The 12155-nt window shown below is 42.6% G+C and overlaps 1 protein-coding gene across 4 annotated transcripts in view; it reads left to right on the top strand.

Annotated features, from left to right (window-relative positions):
- Nucleotides 1–3266: 3266 nt before the first annotated feature.
- The window catches only part of Znf438 (zinc finger protein 438), a 135049-nt gene continuing 126160 nt past the window's right edge, over nt 3267–12155 (top strand). Inside the window, exon 1 of one of the 4 annotated variants that reach the window (XM_041641581.1) lies at nt 3267–3386. The gene's annotated coding sequence lies outside the window, so the exon portion shown is untranslated. Of the gene's footprint in view, nt 3755–3795; nt 4010–12155 lie in introns of those variants that run through there. The other 3 variants (XM_041641584.1, XM_041641582.1, XM_041641583.1) reach the window with 3 other exon arrangements.

Below are 12155 nucleotides of genomic sequence, written 5' to 3'. Positions count from 1 at the left end.
TCCAGAACTGCACCTGGAAGGGGCAGATGTCTATTTCCTTAAAGATAGCTCTGCCCGCAGGTCCGCCTAATATGAAGACATCCAGTGCTAACTTCTCACTACTCATTTAGTACCAAATTCCAGTTCATACAGGAGCTCCACCAACTCTTACTGTGCTTCTATGTGAGTACGTAAAGGTGAATGTATCACACATTAAAGATATTTAACATTTTCAGTGTGTACTTCTTATCTGCTTCCTCCAAACTTCTCTCTGACTTTCACGGTTCTCTCTCAGTCTTCTGTTTATCACACTTCCTCCTTTCTAGTACAAAGCAACACAGGTTTTCAAAAATATACTTGTGAGACCGGGGAGCTGGCTCAGTGAGGAAAGTGCTTGCTGCATAAGTGTAAGGACCCGAGTTCAAATCTTAAGAATCTATGTAAAACTGGATTTAGTACTTCCAGTCTGAAATCCCAGTGCTCCTATACTGAGATGGAGGGTGGAGCTAGGCAAATCTCGGGAAACTCCTGCACAGCAACAAACACAAAGAACCTGCCTCAAGCAAGGTGGAAGGCCAGATAGGTCCCATAACTGAGGCTATTTTCTGACCCCTACACATATGACATGGTACTCATAGGCCAGCATAAACACACATTTGAGCACACATCCCACATACACAACTAATTTGAAGCATTAGGGAAAAAATACTGAACAATCAAGTGATTAATGAATATTTTTTTTTTATCATGCCCTATACTAGAAATATTTAACACATTTGGCACATAGTATTCCCACTCTTTACCCCCACTCACCCTGGGGCAGGGTTTCTTTGTGTAACAGCCCTAGCTGTTCTGGAACTAGCTCTGTAGACCAGGTTGACTTCATGCTCACAGAGATCTGCCTGCCTCTGCCTCCCACATGCTAGGATTAAAGGCTTGTGCCACCAACACCCATTCTTAAAAGAAAAGCACAATGACATTTACCTGTAGGAGAATCTGAGGCGTTAGCTAGAAGATCTCTTTTAAAAATTCCTGTTTAGGCATTGGCACAGGAGACCACTTCCTAAATATAACACCAGTAGTACAGACACTGAGAGAAACAATTAATAAATGGGACCTCTTGAAACTGAGAAGCTTCTGTAAAGCAAAGGACATGGTCAACAAGACAAAATGGCAGCCTACAGAATGGGAAAAGATCTTTACCAACCCCACACTGGGCAGAGGGTTGATCTCCAAAATATACAAAGAACTCAAGACATTGGTCATCAAAAGAACAAATAATTCAATTAAAAAATGGAATACAGACCTTAGCAGAGAACTCTCAACAGAGGAATCTAAAATGGATGAAAGACACTTAAGGAAATGCTCAACATCCTTAGCCATCAGAGAAATGAAAATCAAAACAACTCTGAGATTCCTTTTTACACCTGTAAGAAAGACCAAGATCAAAAACACTGATGACAACTTATGTTAGAGAGGATGTGAGGTACAGGCAACACTCCTCCATTGCTGGTGGGAGTACAAACTTGCATAGCCACTTTGGAAATCAGTATGGCGATTTTTCAGAAAATTAGGACCTCAAGACCCAACAATATTACTTTTGGATATATACCCAAAGGATGCTCAACCATACTACAAGGACATGTGCTCAACTATGTTCATAGCAGCATTATTTATAATAGCCAGAACCTGGAAACAACCTAAATGTGTCTTGACTGAGGAATGGATAAAGATGATGTGGTACATTTACATAATGGAGTACTACTCAGCAGAAAAAAGTGACATCTTGAAATTTTGGGGAAAATGGATGGATCTAGATATCATTATATTGAGTGAGGTAACCCAGACCCAGAAAGTCAAATATCATATGTACTCACTCATAAGTGCCTTTTAGACATAAAACAAAGAAAAACCTACCTACAATCCTAGAGAACGTAGACAACAACGAGGACCCTAAGAGAGATGCACATGGATCTAATCTACATGGGAAGTAGAAAAAGACAAGACCTGCTGAGTAAATTGGGAGAGTGGGGACCTTGGGAGAGAAAAGAAGGGGGGTGGAGATGAAGGGAGAAAAAACTATAGCTCAATAAAAGCAATAAAAAATAAGAAGCAATGGGTCTACGAAAAAAAAATTCGTTTGGAGAAGTGGTATAGAAGACCTGTCAGCATGTGAATAATGAAAAGACAGAATCTTATGGTCACTCTTCATAAAAAAAAAATATCACTAGAGATATGTGCAAGTTTTAAAACTGCTAATTTTCTACATTTTCCACAAAATAATGTTAAAATTATGTCCAAAAATTTATCTTATATCATTTGATAAGGATAAAAACATTGCATAGTATGTAGCCACACTGATTATGTTCTTTCAAAACTAATTATCTAGACAGATTTTCCTGGGATCCATTATTGTTTTATTTTATTTTTTGAAGCAGGATCTCTTCGGTCCAGACTGTCCTGGAACTCCATTCTCTCCTGCTTCTGGTTAGGAGCCTATTTCCAAGCAGGTCTCTGCTTAAAAGCTACTAGTTCCCAGTCATCACTCCAAAGAGAAGCGTAAACAAACCATTGTTTTAGATTTAAATGCACACAGAGGCTGCCCTGAAAAATCCCTGACCTGGCTACTTTTCTATAAATTATAAAAGTGACCCTCCCTCTTTTCAATATGTCTTCTTTCTAGGTGCTAGACAAACAATTTGAACTGCTTTTTTCTTCTTCTTTCTTTTCTTTTTTCTTTAAATCATAAGATTTACTTTTTTCTGCTTGAAGGAGTATCGTGGGACTCCTAAGAAGCAGGAATTAGTCTTCAGATTCTGTGGTCCACTCTCCGCCTTCACTTTCTTCGCAGCGGTCTTTTAGCCAGAGCTGGACAGCCGTGTTTTCGTCACCTAAGGGAAAGCTGGAAAGTCTACTCGGGTCACTACTTGATAAACTTAACAGGTGACTTGTAAAAGGGGACTGCAGTAGGAAGAGGCTGAAGGCTCTTTCTGCAGAAACGCAGACAGGCACTGGGAGGGCGGGGCCCGGGAGGGCGGGGCCCGGGAGGGCGGGGCCCGGGAGGGCGGGGCCCGGGAGGGCGGGGCCCCTCCGCCGCAGCTGACCCCAAAGCCGGACGCGGAAGGGCGGGGCCTGGGGGCGGGGCCTAGCCGGACATGGGCGGGACATACATAGGCGGGGCTCGCTCTGGTTGGACTGGAGCGGGCGCGGTCTACTCTTGGTGGGCGTGTCCATCTGGGCGCGGGCGGGAGGGGGGGGGGCAGAAGTGGGACTGCGCAAGGGCTCATGGGAGAGTGGTTCATGGGAGAGTTGCCCATGGGAGAGTTGCCCTTGTGACCCTGGCGGAGAACCCCTGGGCCTCTGGAGGAGAACAAGTGTTACCAAACGTGCACAAGTTTTAGTGACAGGTGAGGGGAGGAAGGCAGTGTCTGCGGAAGGACTATGGAAGAACCCTTCCGTCCGTCCCAAGCCCGAGCGAGAATCTGAGTTGTTCTCGTGGGTCACCCCCGTTCCATGGATTCGGGACCTTCTCGCCTCAGGGGCTGTGTGAAGATGGTGAAGAGTGGCCGCCAAGGCGCGCCGGTCTGCGAAGCCCACTGGCACGAGGCGGCAGGCCGTGTGCGCTTGCGCGCCGCTCTGGGCAGGGCGGGACGGGGCGTCTCCCGCCGCTCGCTGGAGGCGGGGCCTGGGCCGGTGCACAACGCCCGCGGGCTGACCTCGTTGAACGCCGGCCCGTGACGTCACCCCGCCGTGACGCGTACGCAGTAGGAAAACTGTAAGTTTGCGAGGATCCTGCAGCTGCCTGGCTTGTGGGGCTCGTGGGGCCTGAGGGCTGCTAGCTGTCACGGTCGCGGTGTTGACCACGGGCACCGGGAAGCCTCGGGAGACCCGGCAGCCACCGACCGTGTCGCCAGGCCGGTGACCGTCCCAAGTGGGAGCGCACCGTCCTGGGATCGTGGGCTTGTGGAGGCGAGGCCGTTCCTGAGCCCGGTCAGCACCGTTCCTGCTGGCCTATGACAGCTAAGAGCGGGTGATTAAGGCCTGGGAACTGGAAACTGGCGAGGCGCTCCCTAAATTTCGTTGATAAAGAGATTAGGTCCCAGTCTCCATTCTCATTTTGCAGTAGGACTTTCTCGGTCAGCCTGGGATGGAGAGCCCCTTCAAAGACTAGCAGCCCTGAGCCCATCTTCCTTTGAGATCCTGCAAGTGCCCAGGTGGCTGAATGCAACTTGCATGCTGCTTCACCTCCAGCAGGGCTACAATGCCTTGAGACCCTGTGAGTCTACCCAACCTATGTAGCCCTACACAACGCTTATGAAAATATTCATTCCGAGGAATGTGGTAGTCCATTTGTATATAAAGCTCTTTCTCGGGGATTTACCTCCTCCCCACACCTACCCGACCCGTCTGATCATGACTTTTAAACCTGTAGGTATCTCAGCTATATTTTTGATTTATCAGAGATCCAATAACTGGTACCACTATCACAGAGATATTGGCAATACGTTGCCCCCCATCTTTTTCAGAAAACTTTTTAGCAGCTCAGAACTAGTAGGTTATACTCAACACAGATAAGTAGGGTCAGCTTGTATACTTATATGGTTTAGTCAACTCTTGCCTTAGTGAAGAGTTAGGTACAACATTACAATGTTACACACTTTTCTCAAACTCTGGTACAGGAACTTGTCGGGAATTTTGAAGGGAATATACACACCCTAGGATGGATTGAAACAGTAGATCAAGAGGGCCCCATTTCTGTGAATTCAGTGGAGGGTATTAAATCCTTACAAAGGACCCTTTGAATCAAAGCAGGGCTTTCCAAAGACAAGTCATCAAAATCTTGGAACTTTTTAAAAATCTGTCTATAAGTGGGAGATGATAGTATAACTTTTGTTACTTTTACTGGTATCAGATGAGACCATGGAGAGCACAGGCAGCTTTCTAAGTATGGCATGCTATTTGCATCAGCCACCAGTAGTCAGACTTTGAGTCAGAACTAGAAATAGATGGCAAGGGTAAAGACTTGCACGCTAGCAGAGTTCAGTGGAGAACTAGACAGGGAATAGGTACATGAAATTGTTTCACACAGAGAGAGTGCAGTGACATAAAGGCGAGAGGCTGGTGAGGGGACAGTGTGGGGCCCCATCAGGAGCCCAGCTGGTGGATTGTAAATTACTTGGGAGGTCAAGACAGGAGGAGTACAAATTCAAGGACTGCATTGGCCGCAGATGGGGTCTAAGCCCAGCCTGGGTAGAAATAGTAGAGCTATGGCCCTGGGTTCGTTCTCCACTTGGGAGTGGTGGATGGAGATAGTATAACCATCCGGCCTGGAAAGCTCACCATATGCAAGGCCCAGTTCTAAACACTGAACGCTTTCCAACTGCCTTTTAAACAAAGAGAACTAGCTCTGTTTTTTATAAATGAGGAAACTGGCACATGTTAGATGTGTACTCAAGCTAAAAGCTTAAGAGACTCAAAGTCTTGCATATTTTACTAAATTTGCATTAGTTTTATTTGGCACTGTTAAAATTTTTGCCATTTGAATTTAGGTCATCTGATTTGAGAGGCTGTGTTCCAAATGACTGTTCTGTCTCAGCATAGTAAGAAGTGTTGACATATAACCTTGAAACATCTGATAGACTCTGGTAGGGTCCCAAAGCCTGTGTCAAAGTAGATACTTTATGTGTAAGTGTAATGGAAAAGCCACAAGACAGCACCATCATGGGAATGCTATCTGTTTCCTGATTTACCCCATGGCATACTAACTGTAGAGTCATGGAGTGGTGGAGGGGGCATGAAAATGAGGAGGCAGGAGACTGTTGTTGTGCTGTACCTTGAGAGGGGAGATGGTATGGGACCTTAGACCAAGAGAGGCAATTTTGGAGGTGGCATTAAGAGGTGGAACTCCAATTCTGTTGACAGGACTTACTGATGGGAGCGTGCTGAGGAAAGGGAGGAGTAATAACGTTTCCGGGTTTGGGTGGAAGAAGTAGGTGCTGTTTTCTGAGAAGACAGGATTAGGAGGAAAATAAAAGTCCAGTTTTACTTTCAGGTTTTAGTTTTGTTAAATATAGTAATGGATGCTAGTAACAATGATACTAATTAGAATGATGTATATATGAACTATATTCCAGGCAAGGTTTTACATATTTTTACATATATTCATTTAATCCTTAAAACAGTTATATGTGCTAGGAACTTATTGTTCCCCATTTTGCAGATGAGAAAATGGAGGCACAGGGAGCTGCCTTAAGTCATCTTGTAGGGCAAGGCCTCTGACTTATGTCCCTACCCATTGCCATGAGTTTGTAAGTGTTAGAAGTGGGATTCACACCCAAAGTGCTCAGACTTTGGAGTCCACATAGGTAACTACCTCATATGGACATGTTGAGTGTATATGCGATGACTGTAGTCAGGGATAGAAATACACATAGTTTTGAAAAGATTGACTGCTTTTGTTCTTTTCTAATCTTTGGTTGATTACAGGAGGTAAGAGGAGGAAGCATACATGGTAGGCTTGTATGTTTGCTGGTTCTTCCTTATTTGATTGGATGTCTGCTGCTAACATTTGTTCTTTTGTCTCTCATTTCCATAGTGTGGGTTCAGGATGAAGTCTCTGTCTCTTTCACATCTGTCTCTAGTCTCATTCCATTGCCTGCCATTCATAGCTGGTAACAGTGACTTTATATGAAGGATATTGGTTAGGTTTAGGGAATTTGGGGGATGAATAAATATGGCTCACTTTTTGGAGGAGCATAGTATGAGAAAAAACCTGTGGGAATAGATTTAGAGTAGAACGATGCATAAATATATGCTGATTAGTTGATTCCGGTTTCCCATCTCCTTTTCCCCCTGCCCCACACTTGAGAGATGGGGTGTGAAAAGGGCAAAGGAGCAAAAGAAAGCTTAGACAATTGCCTGACGGGTTGGAAGCTCCCCGAGAGTTCTTTTCAACAAAAGAACTACTCAAAGTCTTGCATATTTTACTAAATTTGCATTAGTTTTATTTGGCACTGTTAAAATTTTTACCAAATGAAAAATTCTGATATTTGATTATCTCTGTGGAGTAATGACTTTCCCCAGTTCTACTACCTCAGTGTTGACAGGACTCAGTAGTGAAATAAGGGAACTGGCTTGAAATGTTGCTGCTTGCATAACAGAGGGCAATGGAGGGGCTGTGTTTGAAATACTTAGGCAGGTTTCCACCATTTATAAGTGTGTCCTGCCAAAGTTCCACACATTAGTATTCGACTTTTCTGTTAATCAGCTGCTTAAGATTGATATACATGCACCTTTGGTCTCATCGTTTTGGGCCTGTGTTAGACAGTTTTATGTGGGGAGGAACTTATAGTGGAGGAGATCTGAGTAAGCCCCACCTCCTAAAAGTTCAGCAGTGTAGGCTGGCCACCAAACCTTTCACATATGAACCTTTAGTAGACATTTAAGCTCCAAACCATAATGCCTGCTATTTATTTATTTATTTCACTCTTTTCTTTCTTGTTTCAATTAATGCTTTAGCAATGCAATTTCTTTTTAAAGAAATTACTTATTTTATGAGTATGAGTGTTTTATCTGTTATGTATATGCACACAGTATCCAAGGAAGCTGGAAAAGGGCATTGAATATCCCTGGAACTGGAGCTGCAGGTGGTTGTGAGTATCATGTAGATGCTGGAAACCAAACCTAGTTCCTCTGCAAGAGCAGCAGCCAGTGCTTTTAACAGCTGAGCTATATCTTCAGCCCCAAACTTCTTTCATGTTTTATACACACTGAATTAGCTACCTCAGTTACATATTTGTTAATTTTTCAAAGACCTTTTCTGGGGAGTTTTCATATGTGATTTTTTGGCAGCATCTGTAAGATGTGGAGGGCATATATTATCTTTATAATTTGACAGTAAGAAAATGCTACAGGTCAAATTATTTGTCCTATGTGTTAGAACAGTTTAGTGACAAAAAGCAAAGTGCACTTGGAGTTAAGTCTTAATACCCAGGACTGCTTTAAAGTTACCTATTGCTATCAGCCAGTTCACCTTCCTAAGAGTACTGTGAAATGAAGCTATTATTCCTGTCTTATAAAGAGGAAACTGGTTTAAAATAGTAAGTCATCTAGCAAGGTCCCTCAACTCTAATGTGTTTCTTTGGCTGTTTCCACTGAGTTAAACTGCCGATGCAGATATTTCCAAGATATGAACTTGACTACATTGTTATGTTCACTAAATCTATACTTTGACTACATTGGTCTCTTGGCACATAGACTTACATTAATGTTGCCACTCTAGTTTGCGATCCTCCCAGATTTGATTTGAGTGGGGATTTTCTGAGTTTTGTTAAACTATATGGTAATAAGATGTGCTATTTAGACTTTTATTTTTGAGTATACTTAAGTCCAAAGGCAGTCTACAAATACAACTCTGATCTGTATTTGCCTTTAGCTAAATGAGGAAGTCTGTGTGGGAACAGTCACTTTCCTCATCTGACTGATTCATGTTTGGGAGGGGACTCCCATTTGTGCCTCCTTTGAATCTGAGTCTCTAGTATTCTTGGTAGGGTGGATTCAAATTCAAAAATGAGATAAGAAGATTTATCATTTTTCATGTCAATTTGAGGGTATTTCTCTTAGTTTTTTTCTATGCTGCTCTAATCCACAGATATACTTGACTTGACCACAGACAGAATAATGTATGGAAGCTATTGTACTTTCTTTCTGAAGCAGACATCTCTACTCTAATAAGTAGTTCACATTTGTGAGGTCATAGGAGCTGGCGATAGTTACTTATATCCTAAATTGTAAACAAGAGTTGATACGTTTGCCCAAATAAATACAGTATAAGATTTTTGATTTTTACAGTTTAACGCTTTAGGGTGGGGGTTGAGATAGGGTTTCTCTTTGTAACAGCTCTGGCTGACCTGGATCTCGCTTCGTAGGCCAGGCTGGCCTCAAACTCACAGAAATCCTCCTACCTCTGCCTCCCGAGTGCAGGGATTAAAGAGTTACCTTTTATAAAAACAAAGCTGGACCATCATTTTCATTAGATGAAAAAAGATACCTACTTAAAATATTTAAGCAGTATTTTGTTTGAAGATTATTTGATAACAGTTGATTATTGGTATAAGTTTTGGTGGTCAGATGTGATGGAGGAAGGTCATTGGCTAATAAAGGAACTGCCTTGGCCCATTTTATTGGTTAGAAGATAGGTGGGAGGAATAAACAGAACAGAACGCTGGGAGGAAGAGGAAGTGAGCTCAGACTCCACAGCTCTCCTCTTGGGAGCAGACGCCTCAGAGAGAGGCCATGCTCCCAGCTCCCAGGCAGACGCACGCGATGAAGCAAGCCGCCAGGTTAGACATGCTGAATCTTTCCCGGTAAGACCGGTGCTCACAGATTATTAGAGATGGGTTGATCGGGATGTGAGAATTAGCCTGTAAGGGCTAGAGCTAAAGGGCCAAGCAGTGTTTAAATGAATACAGTTTGTGTGTTGTTATTTTGGAGCATAAGCTAGCCATGTGGGCAGCCGGGGTGCTGGGGATGCAGCCCCGCCACTCTTATTACTACACAGATGTTTTAGTATTTGTATAATACACCCATTGACTGGAGTTAGGACCATTGATTATGAGATTCTAAATCTTAAGGGTGTGGAGAGTTGTGAGCGCAGATTACTTAAAAGGCCTTAAAGAGTTCTGCCTTTTATGAAATTAGATTATTATAACAAATATTTTTTCTTACTCCCAAGAAGAAAATATTAATATTCAAATAGCCATCGCATTTGCTGAACTATGACATGAAGAGATCCACTACATAAATAGAGCTAAAGCTAAGCCGGGATTGCTTGTTATTTAAGCAAGGGAGAGCACAGCCCTCCTGGCGTTTTAAGGAAGCATGGCATTTTAAAATTGGCTTGTTTTCAAAGGTGGCATGATTGACGGCTGACTTTAAACTTGGATTTGGAGATTGACTGGCTTTGAGGAGGTTTCCAAAGCAAGGCAGTAACTAACTGACTGAAACTCTCAATTGAGTAAATAGAATAGAAATGTTGAATATACTTTAACAGTTGATTGATTGTGGCAGGTTGAAAATCAGTTTTGTGATTTCCTGTTCCCAGCCAAAGAACAGTCTTCCTTCTTGAAGAATATGTATGCTTTATTGACATTTATGTTAACATATTATTGGTAGTGATTGTGCTAATACAGCGTATTTGTGATTTCATTTTTCTCTTGAAACTTAAAAAAATTGTGTGTAACAAATATGTTTTCTCCAGTGAAGACAATGTGGCTTGCTCCTTTTGAATCTACAGATAATGCATGTTTTACAGTACTCTAGATGTCTACACTCAATCAAGCATTTGACAAAAACAAAAAACAAAACAAATATGTTTTCTCTTTGCCAGTCTCAGGATTATTTTATATTTGAGAATTAGGCTGCTTTGTGATGTATTATTTTGAGAAATGTTTTAGTTATTTAAACATCCTGGGAAGGCTGCATTTCTTTTTGTCTACTTCCTTTCTTGAGGGTGTGTGTAGTATCTTGTACCCACCAAAGTCAGTCTTCATAGATGCTCAGTTGCATACAGCTCTAGACAGCTTACTGGTTTTGCTGTTGTTAGAGATGTGGTTAGAATGGACTGCTTTCAGAAAGGTAGCTAGCCGTCGTTTACCAGTGGCTTAGAAGTTTCATGATTTTATTGCATGATTTTTGCATGGCATGGTCCTTTTAATATCTGTGAATCTTTTTTACCATAATTATTATGTTATAACACTATTTACATTATTCAGCTATTTAACATTTAGCATGTTTCTTCAGGATGAAATGAAAACCTATCTATGACTACTGGAGCTACTATAATACATTTTTTTTTTAACCAAATTGATCTCTCATAGCAATATTAGTTAGAACTTTTTTTTTTCCTGTGTTGATGTTAAAGTAAACTTTCAGGACATTCATTTAGAAATTAGAGAAGGAAAAAAATAAGGTTTTAATATAGCTTCTTTGTGCATGTACATATCTGTATATCTGGGTGCAAATGCACAGGACAGAGGACAACCTCGGATATTGTTCCTTAAGCACTGCCCATCTTGGTTTTATTCCCTACCCTTCTCTCTTTCTTTCTTCTTTCTCTCCCTGCATCCTTCTTTCCTATGGAACAGGACAGCTTGCATTTGGTTGCCTCCTTCCACAATATGAATTCTCGGGGATTGAACCAAAGTTTGTTAAGCTTAGTGGCAAGTATTTTTCCTTGAGGAATCATCTTGCTGACTTCCACCTTGTTTTTTTCAGAAAAGGTTTCTAATCTCTGATTGTCTTGGAGCTGACGGATTCTTTCAGGCTGGCAGGCCAAATGGTCGTGAGGATCCACTATTTCCGTCTCTTCAGCTCTGGGAATTAGGCCAAATGGTCGCGAGGATCCACTATTTCCGTCTCTTCAGCTCTGGGAATTAGGCCAAATGGTCGCGAGGATCCACTATTTCTGTCTCTTCAGCTCTGGGAATTAGGCCAAATGGTCGCGAGGATCCACTGTTTCCGTCTCTTCAGCTCTGGGAATTAGGCCAAATGGTCGCGAGGATCCACTGTTTCCGTCTCTTCAGCTCTGGGAATTAGGCCAAATGGTTGCGAGGATCCACTATTTCCGTCTCTTCAGCTCTGGGAATTAGGCCAAATGGTCGCGAGGATCCACTGTTTCCGTCTCTTCAGCTCTGGGAATTAGGCCAAATGGTCGCGAGGATCCACTATTTCTGTCTCTTCAGCTCTGGGAATTAGGCAAGCCCCACCATTTCTGGCTTTTTTTGACAGGTGTGGTGGGGGTTCTAGTCAATCTAATTTAGATCCTCGTATTTGTGCATCAAAAACCTTAGGGATGCATGGCCATTGGAGGGTTAGGAGAGAGAAAGAAAATAGAGGGGGTAAGTGAATAAATGACATCAGACCTCTAAAAGGCAGGTGGTTTGAGGTCCATTGGTTGAAGGGCAGTGACTGGTGCTATCAGGATGGAGCTGAGAATTCTTATACAGTTGTTGTTGGGGAAGGAGGAAACTGAGTGAGTCTAACCTAATAACCTTTCTATAGAAGTGATATAATCTGCTAAGTAAGTCTGGAATTGATTCTGTGGGAAGAGAAGGAGCTGATTGGAACCCAAGAAAGAATCGAAGAACAGCAGTGAGAACTTACCCAGGTGGGGAGCT

Source organism: Microtus oregoni, unplaced genomic scaffold (assembly GCF_018167655.1).
Source record: "Microtus oregoni isolate MIOR12 unplaced genomic scaffold, Mior012 000070F_ref0000104, whole genome shotgun sequence".
Lineage (NCBI taxonomy): Eukaryota > Metazoa > Chordata > Mammalia > Rodentia > Cricetidae > Microtus > Microtus oregoni.
Note: the sequence above shows the minus strand (reverse complement) of the source record. Positions and strands in the feature narration are given on the sequence as shown.